This window comes from Schistocerca gregaria, chromosome 9, assembly GCF_023897955.1.
Source record: "Schistocerca gregaria isolate iqSchGreg1 chromosome 9, iqSchGreg1.2, whole genome shotgun sequence".
NCBI lineage: Eukaryota > Metazoa > Arthropoda > Insecta > Orthoptera > Acrididae > Schistocerca > Schistocerca gregaria.
Window position 1 is genome coordinate 134,426,900 of NC_064928.1, and position 23,608 is coordinate 134,450,507.

A 23,608-nucleotide genomic window follows, 5' to 3' on the forward strand; every position below is an offset into this window, starting at 1 on the left:
GGTCTCGCTCGGATCGAATGAATTGTAGATCCACAGGTCGTAACACATCTGGAATGTAACGTCCACTGTTCAAAGTGCCGTCAATGCGAGCAAGAGGTGACCGAGAGTTGTAACCAATGCAACCAAATACCATCACGCCGGGTGATCGCCAGTGTGGCGATGACGAATACACGCTTCCAATGTGCGTTGACCACAATGTCGTCAAACACAGATGCGACCATCGTGATGCTCTAAACGGAACCTGGATTCATCGGAAAAATTATGTTTTGCCATTCGTGAACCTAGGTTCGTAGTTCAGTACACCATCGCAGGCGCTCTTGTCTGTGATGGAGCGTCAAGAGTAACCGCAGCCACGGTCCACAGGTGATAGTCCATGCTGCTGCAAACGTCGTCGAACTGTTCGTGCAGGCGGTTCTTGTCTTGCAAACGTCCCCATCTGTTGACACGGGGACCGAGACGTGGCTGCACGATCCGTTACAGCCATGCGGATAAGATTCCTGTCACCTCGACTGCTAGTGATACGAGGCCGTTGGGATCCAGCACGGCGTTCCGTATTACCCTCCTGAACCCACCGATTCCATATTCTGCTAACAGTCATTGGATCTCGACCAACGCGAGCATCAATTTCCCGATACGATAAACCGCAATCGCGATAGGCTACAATCCGACCTTTATCAAAGTCGGAAACGTGATGGTGCGCATTTCTCCTCCTTACACAAGGAATCATAACAACGTTTCAGCAGGCAACGCCCGCCAACTGATGTTTGTGTATGAGAAATCGGTTGGAAACTTTCCTCATGTTAGCACGTTGTAGGTGTCACCACCGGCGCCGAACTTGTGTGAATACTCTGAAAAACTAATCATTTGCATATCACAGCATCTTCTTCCTGTCGCTTTAATTTCGAGTCTGTAGCACGTCATCTTCGTGGTGTAGCAATTTTAATGGCCAGTAGTGTATAAATCAAAGACGCAGTGATGTTGTTGGGAATGCTGGAGGACGGCATAACCTATCTTGAATAAAAAAAGATCCCTAACTATTAGCAATGAAGCCCGCCCGGCTAGCCGCGCGGTCTAACGCTCTGTTTCCCGACCGGGAAGGCGTGCCGGCCCGGCACGAATCCGCCCGGCGAATTGGTGTGGAGGTCTCGTGTGCCGGCCAACCTGTGGATGGTTGTTAAGGCGGTTTTCCATCTGCCTCGGCGAATGCAGGCTGGTTCCCCTTATTCCGCCTCAGTTACACTGTGTCGGCGATTGCTGCACAAACATCGTTTCCATGTATGTGTATACCATAGTTACTCCACCATGCAAACATTTGGGGTTACATTCGTCTGGTATGAGATGTTCCCGGGGTGGGGCCGAACCGTACAATAACCCTGGGTTCGAGGTGGGGCGACGGCGGGGTGGGTAGACTGCTGTGGCCTGTTGTGGGGCTGTGAACCGCTGAGGGCAACGGCGGGACAAAGCCTCTCCGTCGTTTCTATATCCCCAGTTTAACTACACAATACACAATTAGTAATAACATGTTATTTATTAAATATGAAGATATACTGAACTTCATTTCTACTTCTTCATGCCGCGTAGGATTAGCTGAGCGGTGTAAGGAAGTGCAGTCATGGACTGTGTGGCTGGTCCTGGCGGAGGTTCGAGTCCTCACTCGGGCATGGGTGTGCATATTAGGATTATTTACGTTAAGTAGTGTGTAAGCTTAGGGACTGATGACCTTAGCAGTTAAGTCCCATAAGATTCCACGCACATTTAAACATTTTTTTGTTTTGCATGTATGTGAAATTTTATGGGACTTAACTGCTAAGGTCATCAGTCCCTAAGCTTACACACTACTTAATCTAAATTATCCTAAGGACAAACACACACACACACCCATGCCCGAGGGAGGACTCGAACCTCCTCCGGGATCAGTCGCACAGCCCATGGCTGCAGCGCCTCTGACCGCTCGGCAATTCCAGCGCGTCTTGTTTTGCTTCTTCACGTGAAATGTACAGCACAATTACCCGGGTGAATTTATTACAGGTCCTCTAAAATATTATTGTCCTGCCACTATGCCTGTATGTAATGCCTACGGAGAGCCCAGAGCTGGACTACGATGCCTACGGAGCCTGAGTCTCGGAGACAACGGACGATACTGCAGCTTGCAGACTCGGCAGTAACTGGAGATTGCACACGACTCGGCACGTGGAAGAGAAATGCCTGCCGCAGCTCAGTGCTCCGGTTTTTAAGGAGGCATCCACTAATCGGTATTCACACACGTGCTACCCACGGGTTCGTATCTGCGTCCACTGGCGAATCTCGGCATAGCTCGTACTGGCAATCGATACAGCTGCTGCGCTACGTTTCGAGCGCGGGTTATGGACAGTGGAGCGTTACTCACTGGCGTCTTGAGCACCGTCATCACAGACGGAAATAAAATGATGTGTCAAGAGCGGGATTAAATTTCAAGGTGTAAGGATATCAATGATATTCGCTGATGAAATTTCTATCCGCAGTGTATATGAATCAGTAGTAGAGGAGCTGCTGAATGGAGTGAACAGACTAATGAGTAGAGAAATGAATTGAGAGTAAATCGAAGAAAGACGAAAGTAATTAGAAGTTGTAGTAATAAGAACAGTGAGAAACGTTACAACGAAATTTATCACGAAGTAGACTTCCTAGGTAGCAAAATAACCAACGATGGTTGGAGTAAGGAGGACATCAACAGCAGATTAGCACTGGCAAAAGGGCATTTCTGCCCAAGAGAAGACTGCCATTATAATAGGCCTTAATCTGAGGAAGAAGTTTCAGAGAATGTGCGGTTGGAGAACAGCATTGTATGGTAGTAAAACACAGATTGTGGGAAAACCGGAAAAGACGAGAATCGAAGCACTTTGAAATGTGGTGCTATAGAAGAACGTTGAAAATTTGGTGGAGTGATAAGGTAAGAAATGAGGAGGTGTCAGTGTGGTAGGACATGTGTTAAAACATCAGGGAATAACGACCAATCATCAAGAAGGAGCTGCAGAGTGTAAAAACTGTACAGGAAAACAGAGACTGGAATGCATCCAGGAAATAACAGAGGACAGAGGACGGTCGGCTGCTGATGGCTGCACAACCTCACCCACTCTTGCACTTCCTCGTCCGGCGTCCACGTATGTCTTCTTTCAGGTTGCGAATGGCGTGAAAAATCACACAGTGAAAGAGGCGAGTTGTACGGAGGATGTTACAGTGAGTGTTTCCCAGCTAAATCGCTGAAGTCTACCCTTCTTCCGATTGGCAGTGTGGGGAGGATGTTATCGTGCAACAAGATGATTCCGTCCGGCAGTATTCCAACAGCCCGAGGGCAAAAAGCAAAGACAACAGTGAAAACATGCCACGCCTCCCTCGGCCAAAGAAATCTCAAAATTGTTCACACAAGTTCCGGTACGGTCATGATGATCTTCTTCTTGGACTCCACATGCCCTCTGTCGTCTCTTCCTCAAGCGAAGAACCACAATCAATGCGCAGGACTATGAAGACACTTTGCAGGGACTCCGATTCAGCAAGATGTCAAAACAACTGGGAATGCTGCGGGACGGAATCATGCTCTTGCACAGTAACGCCCGCTCTCACACCGTCAATCGGACGAAGCATACGCTTTAGCGATTTGGTTGGGGAACACTGCAGCATCCTCCTTGCAGACTACAGCTTTCACGGTGTAATTTTCACATCTTTGGCGACCTAACGAAAGAGATGCGTGGACATAGGTTTCAGTCGGACGACAGCGCGGGGTAGCCGCAAGGTCTCAGGCGCCTTGCCACGGTTCGCATTGCTCACCCCGTCGGAGGTTCGAGTCCTCCCTCGGGCATGTGTGTGTGTGTGTGTGTGTGTGTGTGTTTTCTCCTTAGCGTAAGTTAGCTTATGTTTGATTAAGTACTGTGTAGGCGTAGGAACCCATGATTTCACGAGTTTGGTGCCATATGAACTTAGCACAGATTTCCAAATTTTTTTTCAGTCGGACGAGGAAACTTAAGAGCGAATGCGGTTGTGGATGTGCCGTCCGAGGTCTACAAAACAGGAATCGATCGTCTCGTCTGTAGGTGGGATAAGTGTGTTAACGCACGGTGTGACTATTTTTGAATGAAACCATTCCATGGTTCACTTGTAGAGGGTGTTAGGCTTCCATTTGACTGCCGCCCATATTACAGCCTTGTTCCGAAAGTATTCGTGGCATCACTATTGCGGCCACAAATTGCAATAAAACATGTTCCATGTAAAGCACCTTTACATATAGAATCTAAATGGCATAATTCTACCTACTTAGTGAGGTTCCATTGAAACGATAATCGACTGCACGTCCCGGCATATGGTATATTCCATACCAATGTGTAATTTCTTGCACATCTTAGTTGCATTGCACTTTTAATGCCAAGCAGTATGTTTTGTGTTGACAGTAAGAAAGTGATAATCGAGCCTAACTCGAGATCTCAAAATTATTTTTGTTTGTGATGCTTCCTATGCACGTAAGTTTATTTCCGTTATTGATGATGAACGGTATTATTAAAAAATGGTTCAAATGGCTCTGAGCACTATGGGACTTAGCATCTCAGGTCATCAGTCCCCTAGAACTTAGACTTAAACCTAACTAACCTAAGGACATCACACACATCCATGCCAGAGGGAGGATTCGAACTTGCGACCGTAGCGGGCTGCCTGCTGTACAGGGCAAGACATTTATATCTTCAAACCATTTTTTTGTTGTACAGAAATATGCACATATGCATTATCTTGTTCAGACATTACACTTTCGTCCTCTAGGTCGTCATACATTCTAATTAATCATATCTCTGGCATCTCAGTGTACATTTTAGAGTTCCATCTAGTGTTAAGCCAAGCAATGCGGGGTTTACCTCTAGCGTAGAGGTTCCCCAAATCAGAACACTTCCACCACCAAAATTTTTCCTCATTCTTGCCTGCTGCTCTGGTCTCAGGTAATGCCAATAATATTGAAATCCATCCAGCTAGCCTAAATTAAACTTCTTCTCATCACTGAATACCACTTTATCCCGTTCTGAAGTTCACGACATACGTTTTCCAGCAAACTCCAGTCTAGATTTTTTATGTTTGCGTGTCAGAGTAGGTTTCTGCAGCCGTTTCTTGAATGCAAGATGTTTGTCATGTGACAAAATTTGTTGTACACGTCCGACATTTACTGGCAACTGTAAATCAGCAACGGGTGAGAGAGGTAGCCGTAACGACGCCTCAGGTAATTCTCTCTTTTGCCCATATTTTCCGTTACGTCCATATCGTACGCACGATCTGACGAAATTACGAACTACTGTACTTGAGAGAACGGGTCGTTAGTCGTGCTTGGGTAGCTCAGATGGCAGAGCACTTACCCGCGAAAGGTAAAGGTCCCGAGTTCGTGTCTTGACCCGGCACACAGTTTTAACTTGCCAGGAAGTTTCAACTACTGTATTTTAACGGTTAGACGTCTTGGTGATTTGACGATTAGAGGACCCAATTTTTTTTTTTGTGCACACAGATTTTTGGTTTTTCATCAGGTGATAACTGTTTCCCGCACGTCATACATAGTGAGTAAAATTTAGTTATTTGCCACCCCTCTGGAGTTAGTGTATTATTGATGCTGAAGCTGAAAGGAAACAAACAAAGCTGCGGAAAGTTTTGGTTGTACCTGCACCCAGCCTTTCAAGACTCCTAAAACCTCCCTTCCATTGACTGAACCACTAGCTCCAAGTTGGGAGTTAGAGTACGTGCGGCTTCGCGCGCTACAAATGTCTAGATCTCATCTCACTACTTGGATTTCACAAGCCTCACTCATTAAAAGTCGTGAGATGAAGACACTCGCGAGTTTCGGCTCAAGCGATGGTGCCCATATTTCTGATGCTGTCTGTCAGCTGGATGCACATTTATCCTCAACGTTTTCTTAGACACCTGACTGAAACTTGGATGTATTTCGATATTATATAGATTCAGAATCAATTTACAGTCTGCAAAGAGAGAAATTCCCTGACAAATTGTACCTTGAAATTACAATGAAATGAATACTCTTAGCTACATTCGGGTGTTGATATAACTCAACGGGGATAGTTGAAAATGTTGGCCCGACGGGACTCGAACCCGGGGTCTACTGCTTATATGGCAGGCGCTCTATCCATCGCTATACATAAATTGTACCTTGGTTTCTGATCGGTACTCGAACTCGGAACCTTTGCCTTTCGCTAGCAGTAACTCTAGTGACAGATATCCTAGCACGAATGACAATTCTCCCCCAGAGCTTTACTTTCTTCAACAATGCGGGTTGCGGGTCGAGTGGGTATAATAGTCACGCAACAAGTACCCTCCGCCACACACCGTATGCTTGTTTGCTAGGTACAGATGCTCAAGTAGCTGGTGAGACAAGTGGTTAATACGAGTTTCGTGCGCCATCCTGCACTTTTGTGACGATGTTAATTTCGAAGGTAGTGCTAATAGTTTCTGATTTCTTGTTCCAGTTCTCCATTGCATCTGTCGGCAATCGGGGTTTCTCCACAGACCATAATCTTTATTTTTTAGACCACTGTCAGCATCAGGACTCCGTGGTAGGAGATCAGAACATACGCGACGGCAAGGTAGGGAAAGAGAGGGCACTTATTGGAGGAGGAAATTAGTGTTTGACGTCCCGTCGATATCGAAGTCATTAGAGATAGAGCACAAGCTCGATTTTGTCAAGGATTGGAAAGGAAATTGGCCTTGGCCTTTAAAAGGAACCATCCCGACATTTGCTTGGAGAGTTTTAGGGAAATCAAGAAAAACCGAAATCTGGATGGACGGAGGCGGGTTTGAACCGTCGTCCTCCCGAACCCGGTTCCAGTGTGCTGCGCCACCTCGCTAGGTGGGCGCCACACAGTTCATTATTAATGAAAAATTTAATCATCCGCTCATAGCGACACTTTTGCTACTGTGATTCATTCACCAAGCGACGTGCAGTGAAATTACAAAAAAGAGTGGTCATAATTATTACGTTGGTGGAGACTGCCGTACTTTCAAAGCTGTACTCGCGGTTGTGCAGGCTACTAACATCTGTGAAAAGCCAGTTGTCCTCCTGAGTTTCACAAGCACAAACAAAGTTAACTTTCCACATATGCCTATTCGCACACTTACTTCTGATAATTTTGTCAAAAGAAGACCAGCGGTATTTTGTAAAGCCATAAGCAAGCTGGTCCATCCTTTGATTATAAACGACACGCGAAATTTTAATGACGTTTCTTTTTCAACCAGTACTCTCATTCCTTTCTCGTATTTCCTTTTTATCTGTGTGCAATTCCATGTCATGTTCCCAGCTGTAAAAGGGAAAGGGTTCACACTGTCTACAAAAATCCAAATTATGCATCCACAAAAGAAGCTACTTTATGGAATACGCATATTACGTACCATACGAAAGAAAAAAAGCAAGAAAAATAAGCAGGAAAATGTGGAATGAGGTGAGAAATTGTTTTAAGACAAGGAAACCTGATGTTATTTGAAAAGTCTAAAAGTTATATTTGGTACGTCCACGGTTACTTACTAAGAATGTCAATACGTAAGCGTCACGTTATACCACAGCCGCCTAACACGCGCATATTACGCTAGCATATCTAAGATATATATCATAGTAACTGGCAGCAACTGAAGAGGAGTCTCACATGGGGTAAGATGGAGTTGCTGAACAACACTTATTTTGCGCGATTACAAGATAAGTTGCAAGTAGCCATGCATCTCCATGGAATTTGGTGAGTTGGCCAGTGCAATACTCAAGCAATGGCCACACGGAATCAAAGGAATTGTCATAATAATGAAACTTCTAACTGAAAATAAGCCAAATTCAGCAGCAACCTACTTTTGGGTGTAGTTTTACTGAATCTCTGATGGGTGTTTATAAAAGAAGAGCAGTTTTTGTAGTACGAAGTTCTTGTATATTATACTCCCGACCCACCCTCCTTTCTTTCCGCTATTTTAACGTGCTCCACATACTACGCAAGCGGCTTCACAACCATTTTCAACGATATCACTTTCGTTCTGATACTGATCCAATCTATCATCATGCTCCTCATGTGAACTTGGAGTGGACTATCTCGAGTGTGGGGAATAGTTGTTCTAAAGCTTTGCTGGAGTCAAATCTGGAACATATGCAACCTTCATGGCACCGTCATCTCGCATCGACCTTCGGCAGGTGCCTTGTTACATGATGGATATGTTTTTTCAGTCTTGATTTCAAGGGTCTTCCTAGTAATACCGTAACTGTGAGGGCGAGCCTTTAAAAAGGAACAACTTCTTACAAATTCTATTTCATGTCATAAATCTTCTATAATACAATTTCAACGATTGTTTTTTTAACTTACATATTCTCTTCTCATTTTCCTGTAATAGCAGTACACCCAGTCCATGGAATAACACGGGTAATAAATCACTGCCCATCTGTCTCTTGAGAGTTACTGCCATCTCTTCCGACCGCTTATGAAAAGGTACATAGTTAAAATTTTGACAGGTATTTAGATTTCAGAGTAGCTGAATCACCGTTGCATTCACGTAATTAAAGAAAATCAGTAACCTGTTTGAGCGCACTTTTTCTCAAAATTGACTGTTGTATGCTGATCGGGAAAATCCTTAGAAGTGCAATAATGTTTTTTTGTAGTTTTGGTATATTAAAACTACCACATTATCACATCATAACACAATACCTTCAGTCCTGTGACTGGTAGTGCGGCGCCATCTTGCTTATAGCACATACTACTTTAAGAAGAAAATATCACCAAGTCGACCTCATATTTCACGAGAAAAAGAAAAAAAACATATTTACAAGACATCAGCACCAAAAATCGATCCAGTGCGGAAACTTGGGCCTCAATTCTGACAATACGAAGGTATGGTGTTCTGAAAGTGCAGCTTTTAACCTTCCTCTTGCACCAATCGTTTGGTACTTGCTCAGCTTCATATCCGAGTGCAAAAGTATTGTTTACCAGAGAGACAACCCTCCTACTTACGGGATGTTGAAGGCGACGGTATAGCAAGCGGACACATCTGCCAAACGCCTTTTGAAATCTTTTTAGAGGACACGTTATTCAACACGAAAAATATTTAGTAATTTGAGTAGTAATATGCCAGCCTCACGGACATATACATTCAATAATATTTTAACAATATTCTCTTATTCGTGTTCTCTAGCTATACAGAATTTCCAAGCAGCAATGGTCAGTATTCGAGGATATATCAGGAACAATCATTCGAAGCAAAAATACCTAGTAAACAAGGGCTCTAAAATGCATACGTTAAGAGCTATAAGCGCTTGTTCATCTTCGCTACTGTGAAACCCATCTCTTCTATCGAACACCTGCTCATAGCTTTTGAGGTATGCATTTTAGAACCCAAGTTTACTAGACGTTTTGGCTTCGAGTGATTGTCGCTTTCACCTCGCTGAATATTCACCATTCCTCCTAGGAAGCCATATATATACGCCTCGAAATGAAAATTATTATGAAATGAAGTGAACGATTTTCAATTTACAATTTAATCACGCCTGTCACGTTGAAGAACTGCGCATCTCATGCAATACTTTAACAGAGTTAGCTTTAAAGCGGAGAGAAATTAACGTAAATTATCGAGCTTAATAATTAAATAGCGCAATGACACGTCATTACGAACGAAACTCACACAAAACCGATGTACGATTCTACAATATTTATTATTTGTTACACGAATCGGTTTTCGGCTGCTACGCCATCATCAGGTACAAATATGTGGTGCAGTGAAATTTTGTTGGATCAGAGATTTTTAAAACTAGTGCATGTACTTAGTGTTTCCATTTCCAGAGATGTAAATCTTAAGGTCAGATTAGGAATAAAATAAGAGAGGTTATTTCAGTGTAAATTCGAAGTAAGATTATTTAATTAAGATAAAATATGTGACACACTGACGAATGAACTACAGACAGTTGTACATGGGAGAACACAACTGAACAATAAGCTTCCGTGACGTATTCGAAAGATGTGGCTGAACAAAATAATTTTGTGTTTAATAAATCATAAATTACAAAGAGATAAGATGTAATAGTGATATGAAGCAAATGAGTCATGAGATGTGAGTAAGAGTGATAATTTACAGTTGGCTTGGATGGGATTGTGAGTAGTATCTCCAGTTAGACTTTGCAGTTAGCAGTTGTGAGTATGAAAACTGTGTCTGGTCAATCAGTACTAGGCTTGGGATAATGAACATGTCTTTACTAAAACATATAATTTCAAGACGGTTAATCTTATTTCCTTTGTTGTGATGTAATGCTGGTGGTCTGCAAAAATAGACTCTCCTTTTCTAAGTTTACAACTTCTGTGGTATTCCTTAAAAAGTGTATATAATGCCCTGCCGGGCTGGCCTGCACAGAATTCGCCACAGTTACAAGTAATTTTATAAATGCCGCCGTCCGACGTGGCTGAGCGGTTCTAGGCGCTTTAGTCTGGAACCGCGCGACCGCTACGGTCGCAGGTTCGAATCCTGCCTCAGGCATGGATGTGTGTGAGGTCCTTAGGTTAGGTTAGGTTTAAGTAGTTCTAAGTTCTAGGGGACTGCTGACCTCAGATGTTAAGTCCCATAGCGCTCAGAGCCATTTGAACCATTTGATTTTATATATGCCAGTTTATTCCAAAGCTAGCGTGCTGTCTTTCTAATTACGCAAAAAGTGTCCAGTAGTGTTGTGGACACTAATTCTTTCACTCGTGTACAAAGTACTTGTGAATGACAACAAAAAAAAAAAAAAAAACGTTCAAAGCAAAGAGCTATCAGGCATAGTGTAGAGACCGCGCATGATGAATAAATCAGGTTACCAATGCGTAAACAGTAACTCACAAACGTCTTAGACACTCTACTGTACAGTAATTCGCATCGAGTATTAGGTGGCTGCATTGGGGCCGAGCGAGAGATAATCAAGCGGTGCGCTCGAAAGTTACAAGCTCTACCTTCTGCAGGTCATAAATCCGTACTGTCAGAATTATGGCCATAAATTTCAGGCGAAATCGACTGCTGGAGCTTGATATCTTACAAGTGTGTTTTTTTTTCTCCTTAATACGAGGGGTCAAGTTGGTGAAGTTGATGATGTTTCCTCCCTCGACCCTTCTAAACCAGAAACCGCCTATGTTAACTGAAGCCGGCCGGGGTGGTCTAGCGGTTCAGGCGCTCAGTCCGGAACCGCGCGACTGCTACGGTCGCAGGTTCGAATCCTGCCTCGGGCATGGATGTGTGTGATGTCCTTAGGTTAGTTAGGTTTAAGCACTTCTAAGCCAAGGGGACTGATGACCTCAGATGTTAAGCCCCATAGTGCTCAGAGCCATTTGAACCATTTGTTAACTGAATTAGGTTGCTTGAGCCGTTTCTTCGGAAAACTTTATTTGCACATGAAATCGCGAATATTCGGTATCTTAAAGCTACTGGAAAGCGGATGTATTTATGTGGTAGAGCCTATAAACACGCAGACGAAGTGAAAACGGGGAATGAGCTTAGCGACTGACGGAGCTTATTTCTAATTGGATTCAGACGTTCCTTACAGATAAAACTTAACGCGTTGTTGTTAACGGTTCGAAATCGACAAATATAAAACTTTGATTATATTGCAAAGGAGTTTTACGGGGCCCATACTCAGTGTTTCAGACTGTTTGAATGTTGCTCATTTGTAAGAAGGACGAGTTGAGCCTCCTGTAGGGAAGAGAAACTGATATGAACACACATGAGAATTCCCAGGCGGGAAGATCGTTGCGGATCGATATTTTCATCTACCGTCCACGATACTGCAGCTCATGCTGATCTGTGTCCCACGTTATCCTGGACTGTCATACAGAATCGATGGGTTCAGGAGAGCTGCACTAAACCCCACGCAGAACTGCAGTGACCCTACACGACTAGCGCCCGAGAGGACCGTATCGTTCCCTCTACCGTGCCGAATTGTTGAGTGACATCATATACCTTGAGCAAGGCATGTATCCACACAGACTTTGCGACATCGTCCACTGTTATGGCTTCCCTTGACGGAACATTCTGACCCGTCATGTCCGATAGCTGTGCCCTACCTTCTTCGTCTCTGAATCATCATTCAGCAAGGGAATCCTCGCTACAAGGGTAATCCCACTGTTGCGCTGACCAGCACGTTCTGTACATCTCGTCATGTGTTGGTTGCCAAGAGACCGGAACAACACCTCTATGATTGATGAACTTCAGCACAGAGTTGGAAAGCGCGAAATGACGTAGCCGTATCTGTCATTGAAGGTCATTTCGAGCCGGTGCCCAACTGGATTAGCGCCATTGTTCCTTTCAGAGGTGACAGATTGCTAAATTTCCTCACAAGCGTCTCTAACCAAACCGCGTGCCTATGGAATATCGCCTCAGTTGTGCGACTGTGAGGAATGTCACAGTTCTTAGAAGTAGACAGAAAGTCATCGAGTAAAACAGAAGTAATAACCGACGTTCCCCAAGCAAGTCTTATAGTACCTCTATTGTTTGTAGATGATGCTGCCATTTACCGTACTGTAAGATCATGAGATGACCAAAACGAATTGCAAAATAATTTAGATAAGATATCTGTATGGTGCGAAAAATTGCAGTTGATCCTGAATAAAGAAAAGTGTGAAGTTACTCACACGAGTACTAAAAAAAAAATCCGATAAATTTCGATTACGAGACAAGTCACACAAAGCTGATGGCTGTAAATTCAACTGAATACTTAGGGATTACAATTACAAATAACCTAAACTGCAACGATCACATAGATAACGTTGTGGGTAGAGTAAACCAAAGACTGCGATTCAATGGCAGAACACTTAGAATGTGCAACAGGTCTACTAAAGAGATTGCTTACACCACGCTTGTCCAGCCTATGCTGGAGAATTGCTGCGCAGTGTGGGATCCGCATCAGGTGGGGGTGACGGATGACATAGAAAAAGTTCAAAGAAGGGTCACTCGTTTTGTACTATCGCGAAATACGGGAGATAGTGCCACAGACATGATACGTGCATCGGAGTGGCAATCATTAAAACAAAGATATTTTTCGTTGACATGGGATCTTCTCATGAAATTACAGTCACCAGTCTTCTCCTGCGATTACGAAAACATTCTGTTGGCATCCACCTACATAGGGAGAAATGATCATCACGATAAAATGAGAGAAATCGTGGCTCGCACAGAAAAATTTAAGTGCTCGTTTTTCCCGAGTGCCGTTCGAAAGTGGAACGGTAGAGAGACAGCTTGAATGTAGTTCATTGAACCCTCTGCCAGGCACTTTATTGTGAATATGAAGGTAATCACGTAGACGTATATGTGCCCCCGGAAATCAAGTATACCTTCATTGGTGTATAATTCCTACTGCACTATATAAAAGCACACTGTATAAGAAATTCTCAACTTATCCACAGACTCCTGACGTAATGCCCGGTACCCATTATCGCCATCACTCGCGGCATTTCGGCGATTTCCGTAAGAGTTCGAGTCTGGCGTGTATCTGCACTGAAGAGAATATCGGCCGCCTCGCCTTTATTATATATATATATATATATATATATATATATATATATATATATATATGTGTGTGTGTGTGTGTGTGTGTGTGTGTATTCCGACGGTCTCGGGCAAGTCCAGCAGGACAATGCGACACCCCCCGTCCAAAATTGCTACAGAGTGGCCCCAGAAACACTCTTCTGAATTTAAATACTTCTGCTAGCAACCAAACGCCCCCAGATATGAACATTATTGAGCATATCTGGGATGCCTTGCAACGTGCTGTTCAGAAGAAATCTCCAACCCCTCGTATTCCTACGGATTTATGGGTAGCGCTGAAGGATTCTTGGTGTCAGTTCCCTCCAGCACTGCTTCAGATGGTAGTCGAGTCAATGCCATAACGTGTTGCGGCACTCTACGGCCGCAGGTTCGAATCCTGCCTCGGGTATGGACGTGTGTGACGTCCTTAGGTTAGTTAGGTTTACGTAGTTCTAAGTTCTAGGGGACTGATGATCTCAGATGTTGTCCCATAGTGCTTAGAGCCAATTGAATCATTTGTATTTTATAATAATATGCATCTAGCAGCTAACAGCCGATTCCAAAATCATTAACTAATTTTAATTGATTCTCAACAGTGTAAATTCCGTGCTCAGTGACAAACAAAAATACTAGCAGAGACCGTAATAATTGTGCATTTGCTCGTTTTTAATCGACATTGGTGAATTCTGTCCTATCTGTGTAAAGTTGGCCGCTTACCTCCGTGGCAAAGGGATAACTCAGCGCGAACACTGCACTCCCGTCAATACATCCCTCAAAATCTAATTGTTATCAAACTGTGGCGCGGCAATTTAAAATTCTTATTCACTGTATTGGAGGATTTTAATATCATGAACATGGTTGGTCATTGTCAGCAAATGAACAATAATTTTATTGGACTAAGGTGTCAGGTCAACCTAACAGTTGCGAATGGGTAGTATTTATCTGCTGGTTTCCAACATTCATTTGCATTTTTAGCAGATATCAACTTTTAATAGCTTCTGACTAAAGATAACTTATGTATGTCTGAAACGAGTAAAGAGTAAATACTGTTTTCAACTATTTCCTGTGCATAATTCCTTTTCGGATCAAAAACAAATGGAGGAATTGTAGCGCGCAAGTGAAAAGTCGGTCAGTCACTTCAGAGATAAAACTGGAAGACGGATTTGTCGTTGGGAGGGAGAGGGTAGTGAAGGCTGCACTCACACAGACAAAACGAGAACAGTTCGTCAGGCAATAAGAGTGTTACAACTTTGGGGTCCCTTAGAATGGCAGGAATCTGAACGAGCGAACAGTCGACACGGAGAGTCTAAATGGTGCCAAATTTAACGATCAGTATTTGGGTGCCAGCTGCCAACTTGCCGCATCCCTGTCACAGATAATCTATTGGGGACTGAAAACATACTAACCTATATAAGTTACCAATTAATAATAAGATCAGTACATATGCGGCATAAGGTGCTGCCCTACCAGTGACAGAATTGGATTAAAAAAAAAAACAGTTGGACGACCACTATTTGCTTGTTTTTCATCATCTGAGCTAAGGCCTTTGGAACTCTGTATCTACGTCTCGGACTCGAATTTCGTGTTCCTGTTTGAACAAGCTATCTGAAGGTCCGACGCATTGGGGCGATCTTGTTACACAGAGGTGTAGAAAGTCGGTGCTTGTGTGTGTGTGTTTGTGTGTGTGTGTGTGTGTGTGTGTGTGTAAGTGTGAGTTTGTTTGGAGCTTACGCGCCGATGTTTATACCAGAGCTCGACCCCTGGCACCCACTAAGCCCTTTGATGCTGCTTTGTTTTTCAAAATGGCTCTGAGCACTATGGGACTTAACTTCTGAGGTCATCAGTCCCCTCGAACTACTTAAACCTAACTAACCTAAGGACATCACACACATCCATCCCCGAGGCAGGATTCGAACCTGCGACCGTAGCGGTCTCGTGTTTCCAGACTGTAGCGCCTAGAACCGCTCGTCCACTCCGGCCGACTATTTTGTTTTTCACAGACTACACTTGAAACGCAAATGCTCTCGAAGTTTCCCACTAGAGACATCTTAAGAAACTGAGTGTCTCTAATATAATCATGAAATAAAATACAAAATCAGTATTCATATTCTTAGACAGCGTAATCAAGGTGATTGCCATAACAAAATTATCGGAAAGCCTAGTAAACCGGTACTGGAACTTTCGACTCCCCATCTGGCATAAATTTTCAACTTTCCTCACTGATTTCACTCTATACTAGCTTGCAGCCAATGTATGTAATTCCTTCGTGCTTGACTAACGCTGCCTGCGGGACTTGCATGTTAAGTCACGTACCCGAGGACAGGCATCTCAATGTATACCAATAGTGGTGGGGCGAGAGAGGGAGAGGGAGAGGGAGGGGGAGAGAGAGAGAGAGAGAGAGAGAGAGAGAGAGAGAGAGAGAGAGCCTGAAGGCATTGCGTCTTCGCCCTGTGACCCCAATCCGCGTCGCCTAGCAACCAGATCCCGCCCTGACTGGCGCCGGACTCTCGCCAGCCTCAGACACCGCTCCGTGGCTTCACACTGTCCGCTCTCCCAGCACATCGCGGAATTTTGTAGCATAATCTGGTAATGAAACAGAGGATTACAGACTACAGACCGAGATACTAAATGTCTTTTTCCCTAGCTGTTTCACAGAGGAAGACTGCACTGCAGTTCCTTCTCTAGATTGTCCCACAGATGACAAAATGGCAGATATCGAAATAGATGACAGAGGGATGGAAAAACAATTAAAATCGCTCAAAAGAAGAAAGGCCGCTGGACCTGATGGGATACCAGTTCGATTTTACACAGAGTACGCGATGGAACTTGCCGCACCCCCCCCCCCCCCCCCCACTCCCCCATCCTTCTTGCAGCAGTGTACCGTAGGTCTTTAGAAGAGCGTAGCATTCCAGAAGATTGGAAAAGGGCACAGGTCATCCCCGTTTTTAAGAAGGGACGTCGAACGGATGTGCAGAACTATAGATCTATATCTCTAACGTCGATCAGTTGTGGAATTTTGGAACACGTATTATGTTCGTGTATAATGACTTTTCTGGAGAATCTACTGTGTAGGAATCAGCATGGGTTTCGAAAAAGACGATCGTGTGAAACCCAGCTCGCGATATTCGTCCACGAGACTCAGAGGGCCATAGACACGTGTTCACAGGTAGATGCCGTGTTTCGTGACTTCCGCAGGGCGTTTGATACACTTCCCCACAGTCGTTTAATGAACAAAGTAAGAGCACATGGACTATCAGACCAATTTTGTGATTAGATTGAAGAGTTCCTAGATAACAGAACGCAGCGTGTCATTCTCAATGGAGAGAAGTCTTCCGAACAAAGAGTGACTTCAGGTGTGCCACAGGGAAGTGTCGTAGGACCGTTGCTATTCACAATATACATGAATGACGTTGTGGATAACATGGGAAGTTCACTGAAGCTTTTTGCAGATGATGCTGTAATATATCGAGAGGTATACTGAAATGCAGGAGGACCTGCAACGAATTGACGCATGGTGCAGAAAATGGCAATTCAATCTCAATGTAGACAAGTGTAATGTGCTGCGAGTACATAGAAAGATCCTTTATCATTTAGCATTTAGCTACAATATAGCAGGTCAGCAACTGGAAGCACTTAATTCCATAAATTATCTGGGAGTAGGCGTTAGGAGTGATTTGAAATGGAATGACCATATAAAATTAAGCGTCGGTAAAGTAGATGCCAGACTGAGATTCATTGGAAGAATCCTAAGGAAATGCAATCCGAAAACAAAGGAAGTAGGTTACAGTACGCTTGTTCGCCCACTGCTTGAATACTGCTCAGCAGTGTGGGATCCGTACCAGATAGGGTTGATAGAAGAGATAGAGAAAATCCAACGGAGAGCAGCGAGCTTCGTTACCGGATCATTTAGTAATCGCGAAAGCGTTACAGAGATGTTAGATAAACTCCAGTGGAAGTCTGAGCGAGAGACGCTCAGTAGCTCGGTACGGGCTTTTGTTGAAGTTTCGAGAACATACCTTCACCGAGGAGTCAAGCAGTATATTTCTCCCTCCAACGTATGTCTCGCGAAGAGACCATCAGGATAAAACCAGAGAGATTAGAGCCTAGTCAGAGGCATACCGACAATCTTTCTTTGTACGAACAATACGAGACTGGAATAGAAGGGAGAACCAATAGAGGTGCTCTAAGTACCCTCCGCCACATACCGTCAGGTGGCTTGCGGATGGCTACTGTCTTCCTCTTTGGTGTAATTAATCTCTTTGATATCAAAGTAAGTGGTGGGTCCTGAACCTCGCATTACCGGGGGAGGGGGGTACTTCTTTATGCCCACTTTTTGAAAATACTGTAATCGAAGCAGTATTTTTAAACATGCCGTAAAAAATATTAATATACCCGGAAAGGGGACTTCTATTGTAATCCAATGACGGCATATGCCACATGGGGGTAGTAGATGTACTGACATTGATTTCAACGATGCCCACCAACGGATAGCTTAGCGGCATAGCCATAACTTTGTCTGCCCTTGAATAGGGAATGCTCATAGCCAGAAGGCTCAGTGTGGTGCAAACCTATGAAACGAGCAGGTAAACATGACACAGAGGAGCACTGGTGCTACCTACAGGCAACAGAGCGAATTTGAAAAGGATTAAATTGTGCCCTTCAGAGCGGCAGGGTGGTCGTTTCTGAGAATTAACACACGAACTGCACGTGCTGCGTCAGTTGTGCAAAGTTGGTATCAGTGGTCACGTTAACATTCTCAAACCTGCAGACGAGGTCGTGGATGTCCACGCAGCACAGACGCCCGTCAGGATCGTCGTATTATAAAGGCAGCAGTGGCAGATTGTGCAACTACAGCAGCTCGGCTTGTAAGCCCATATGCGTCAACACTAACTGTAGCGACGTGGTCCTCAGTAGTGAGACTACTGGCACGCACATCTCACGCGACAGCATCGAAGTGCACAGCTCGACTTGTGCTGTCACAGGACGACTTTGAAGATGGAATGGATGACCGAGGTCTTCCACGATAAAACCGAATTTGACACCAGTACGCAAATGATGTTCGTTCGAGCGTACGACGCCGTCTCGTACAGTTTATTCATCCATGCACACTGGCCACATCCCAGGCGTTATGGTCTGGGGGCAGATAAGCTACAACTCTCGTTCACCTTTGGTGTTTCTGGGGGAAACGCTAACCAGAACTCGGTAAGTGCACAATGTTGTTATACCACTTCTTTTGCTCTTCTTGCAACAGGAAGGTAATGTATTGTTCCAAGAGGATAACGCTCGCCCACACACTGCCAGTGAAGCTCAACGTGCGGCGTAAGACGTGCGTTACTTTCCTGGACAGCACGATCTCTGGACGTGTCTACAATCGAGCACGTGTGGGACGTGATGGGGTGAGAAGTGAGTCGTTCTACTCGTCAACCAACAACTCTAACAGAATTACGTGTGAAGGTCGGGCAGACGTTGCATAACGTATCCCAGGACAGTATTCGCCATCCGTTAGATCTCGTGGTCGTGCGGTAGCGTTCTCGCTTCCCACGCCCGGGTTCCCGGGTTCGATTCCCGGCGGGGTCAGGGATTTTCTCTGCTTCGTGATGGCTGGGTGTTGTGTGCTGTCCTTAGGTTAGTTAGGTTTAAGTAGTTTTAAGTTATAGGGGACTGATGAGCATAGGTGTTAAGTCCCGTAGTGCTCAGAGCCTTTAGAACCAGAGGCAGCGCCTGCATTTTTGCCTGTGGGGGCCACACAACGCACTAATATGCGCGTTTCACCATGAGTCAATATAACTGGTACCTGAGAACCAGTTGTGTGCTATTGATCTGTAAGCATAACCTTTTCATGTACTCCATGTGCATTGTTGCAACAATAAATCTTCAATGAATTGGAAACCGCTAGAAATGTGTTCTAATTTCATTATTCCGACAGCGTATTTTAAAAATGTGAAAAAATATTTATTATTTTCAATGAGCTCTTCTACCAGACCCCCAAAAAAAGTTCTAAGTTTTTCAGTTAAACTTAGTTCAAAAATTTATTTAGCAGTAGTTGGTGTAGCGTTGCCCAGTGAATGTCATATTCAAAATTTCAGATTCAGGACGTTACTTACACATCATTATTTCTGTACAATGTATGTGTGAATTAAAGTCAACAACAATTAAGGAAATTAGCACTAAAAAGTTTTTGTTGTTGTAGTACAGTTGAAAGTGCCTTGTTATTGCTAAGAGCGTGCTAAACGATATTTCCATATTCGGGGTCTTAGTTACACACTAGTACCTCCTTCAAAAGCAAGTTGTTAATATAACTTGGCAACAGCTACTGACTTTTTCTTATTCCAGATTTTTTAAGGCTGGGCATAAGGTACTTTCTCCCCGCCCCTCCCCCCCCCCTCTCCCCCCTCTCCCCTCGGCCTCCTACCCACTGGTAATGCACGTTATGAAAAATATGAAGGAGTTGATAGGGTTAATGTGTGTGTCCACTAACAAGTAAATTTCCGGAAGTTGTGCGCAGAAAGCTGCAACTCAAAAATGGTTCAAATGGCTCTGAGCACTATGGCACTTAACATCTGAGGTCATCAGTCCCCTAGAACTTAGAACTACTTAAACCTAACTAACCTAAGGACATCACACACATCCATGCCCGAGGCAGGATTCGAACCTGCGAGCGTAGCGGTCGCGCGGTTCCAGACTGAAGCAAAGCTGCTCCTGAAAGTTCACTCGCAACAAGTAGACTTCCTCGAATTCGGCAACATCCATAAGAAGCTTCTGCAAGTTAGAGGAAACAGTTTCTTGTGCCAAGTAATAGCCAAACTTGCCAGTTGCTAGAAGTTTTGTGTGTTCAGTACCGGAACGAAAACGTCAATGTCGAATAGGAGAATGGTACGAAGACAAATGAGCCGAAGCAAATGTATCATTGGAACCCCTAAGCATGCGTAACTGGCCGCCGTCAGCCTAGGAAGTGCGACGAGAATTTACAGATTACTTTGCTTCACCAGAAGGGTAAGTAGAATGACGGTACAGACGTCTTTAAATTTTAGCTGGCTCTTTAATCTTAGCGTAAACATAAATGCACAATATCTATATAAGTAAAAATGTTTGTTCAAAATCGTCTATCTCCAAAAGTTGTTGAGCGAGTTCTTTGAAATTTTCACGCAGGGTTTTACTCTAAAAAAGCGCGTGTTTAGATGTATATAACAATGTGTAAAAATTTCGAAGCATTCGGTCAAAAACTTTCGGAAATCTGCGATTAGGAACATTTATAGTTTGTATATAAATACAAACCCAGATGTTCCTTTCTTCAAAATCTCAATCCCCGAAAGTTATTCAGGTAGAGCTTTGAAATTTTGAAGCAATGTTGCATTCCAACGGTTAATTGTTTTTATATACCTTGCGGGAATGCCATCTGGTTTACGTGTAACATATGTAATAAAAGGAGAAAATTTATAATAATCTAACTATTGGTTTGTTGAAAATGGTTTGTCTCCAGAAGTTCTTGACCGATTGCTTTGAAATTTTGACACAACTTTGAATTTTAACATGGGCGTGTTGTTGTGTTGTTAGGTACCGCCGACTGCGGTGACCGAGCGGTTGTAGGCGCTTCAGTCCGGAACCACGCGGCTGCTACGGTCGCAGGTTCGAATCCTACCTCGGGCATGGATGTGTATGATGTCTTTAGGTTAGTTAGGTTTAAGTAGCTCTACGTTTAGGGGACTGATGACCTTAGCTTTTAAGTCCCACAGTGTTTAGAGCCATTTCTGCTATATCTTTGCTAGGTACCAAATTCTTTGATATATGGGTCTTTTTATATATACTGATATTTTTAATAACTATGTTTCCCTATGTATACAAACCCAGATAGTGAATCGACATTTATGGAAGAAGTAAGAGAAATCATCAAGAACAGTAAAACGCCATGATGGAGCCATTGTGGAATTCTGGAAGCTGCAAGTTAAACTGTCGAGCAGCCTGGTGTAAATTACACCAAAGGACACGAGAAAACCCGGCTAACCGTGGAGAAGCGAAGCAGCAAGCAGAAGTTGTGATTGAGAATCAGAAGTGGTGTCGAAAAGCAACGTGTCATTCTGTAAACGAGAGCAGGAATTTCAGGGCCAGCAATTGCATCTATGCCTTTCTGAATAATAAACTGATTAACCATGGCAAAGGATTGACCGTCTTCAGTAAGTTAGACCACGAGGAACTGTGGCACAGCGGGTAAGGGTCTTTGAATCATTAACCTCGTTGCGTTTACGTTTTGTAGAAGTTGAGTGGGAAGATGATTGACTCATCACGAGGATATCCCCCATGATTGCAGTATCTCCAAGGGTGCGCTCCTTCCAACTGGGGGCCCCCTTCACAAGGGGGTGCACCCACCTCGTTCAGAAATAAAGTCACTCCTCTCGAACACCTGACGGGAGGGACCAATCGGCACTCTGGGAAGGTTACAGGTCAGGCAATCACCCCTCCCTGGGTCTAGCCCCCTCCAGGGGGTATGTGTGAACTTTACCTGTCGACCCAGGGCTGGGAATTACGCGTTACCAAATCACCTATTACGCGTCAGACATGTAGGGAGTCCTTCAGGAGTGCACAGGGGGAAGAAGAAAAAAGAGGATCGTCAAACGCCGAAGTGGAGGAACGAGAGGAGAAGGGAGACAAAGAAAGAAAAGGGGAGCGAAAAACAGAGGTGAGACTCTTCGCACATCAACGACAAAATACAGAACATTCCCAAGAATGCCCCAGACATGTTCCTCAAGGGACGGAAAAAAGAACAGGAAGAGGGTATACATACAACACGGAGGGGAAAAGATGCTGCAGAGGCTGAGGCCCCGTGGTAGCCAAGCAAGAACTCGCCAAAGAGTGGCGAGCCCCGAGGGTGGTGGGGGAAGGGGTACAACTTGTGCTTTCTAGCAGAAGTACGGAGCCATAGCGATATAAAAGACTGTACAAAAGATTTTACTCCACAATCTAGATTTAGGCGTTAAGCCATTATCAAGTGTTACAAGTTTCAACGATCATTAAACTTGAGTAGAAGACGAGTCATTGTCAAAATGTGTATCTTCGGTGATGTACAGGGTGTTACAAAAAGGTACGACCAAACATTCAGGAAACATTCCTCACACATAAATAAAGAGAAGATGTGGACATGTGTCCGGAAACGCTTAACTTCCATGTTAGAGCTCATTTTAGTTACGTCAGTATGTACACTCAATGGAGCACGTTATCATGATTTCATATGGGATACTCTACCTGTGCTGCTAGAACATGTGCCTTTACAAGTACGACACAACATGTGGTTCATGCACGATGAAGCTCCTGCACATTTCAGTCGAAGTGTTCGTACGCTTCTCAACAACAGATTCGGTGACCGATGGATTGGTGGAGGCGGACCAATTCCATGGCCTCCACGCTCTCCTGGCCTCAACCCTCTTGACTTTCATTTATGGGGGCATTTGAAAGCACTTGTCTACGGAACCCCGGTACGAAATGTAGAGACTTTTCGTGCTCGTATTGTGGACAGCTGTGATACAATACGGCATTCTCCAGGGGTGCATCAGCGCATCAGGGATTCCATGCGACGGTGGGTGGATGCATGTATCCTCGCTAACGGAGGACATTTTGAACATTTCCTTTAACAAAGTGTTTGAAGTCACGCTGGTACGTTCTGTTGCTGTGTGTTTCCATTCCATGATTAATGTGATTTGAAGAGAAGTGATAAAATGAGCTCTAACATGGAAAGTAAGCGTTTCCGGCCACATGTCCACATAACATATTTTCTATCTTTGTGTGTGAGGAATGTTTCCTGAAAGTTTGAACGTACCTTTTTGTAACACACTGTAAACCAATTTTATCAGAAGTAAATGGGAGAACATTTGTGTAATAAGCTAATTTTTGGCAATCAGCAGAGCCGACACAGTGTAGCGAAGTTTAAAACCTGTGATTTGGTCATCTCTTTTATTCCACAACCACATCAAGTGAAGGAGACATGCTAATGCCAATAAATTAGTCTATTACACAAATGTTCTCACTTTTACTTTTGACAAAATTGGTTTATGTAAGCGAAGATACATTTTTTGACGATACGTTGTGTTCTACTCAAGTCAAG

At 44.0% G+C, this 23,608-nt stretch overlaps 1 protein-coding gene across 1 annotated transcript in view; it reads right to left on the bottom strand.

The window, feature by feature from the left end:
• LOC126291467 (uncharacterized) overlaps positions 1-23,608 on the bottom strand; it is a 2,161,958-nt gene that overhangs the window by 753,559 nt on the left and 1,384,791 nt on the right. The window lies entirely within an intron of this gene.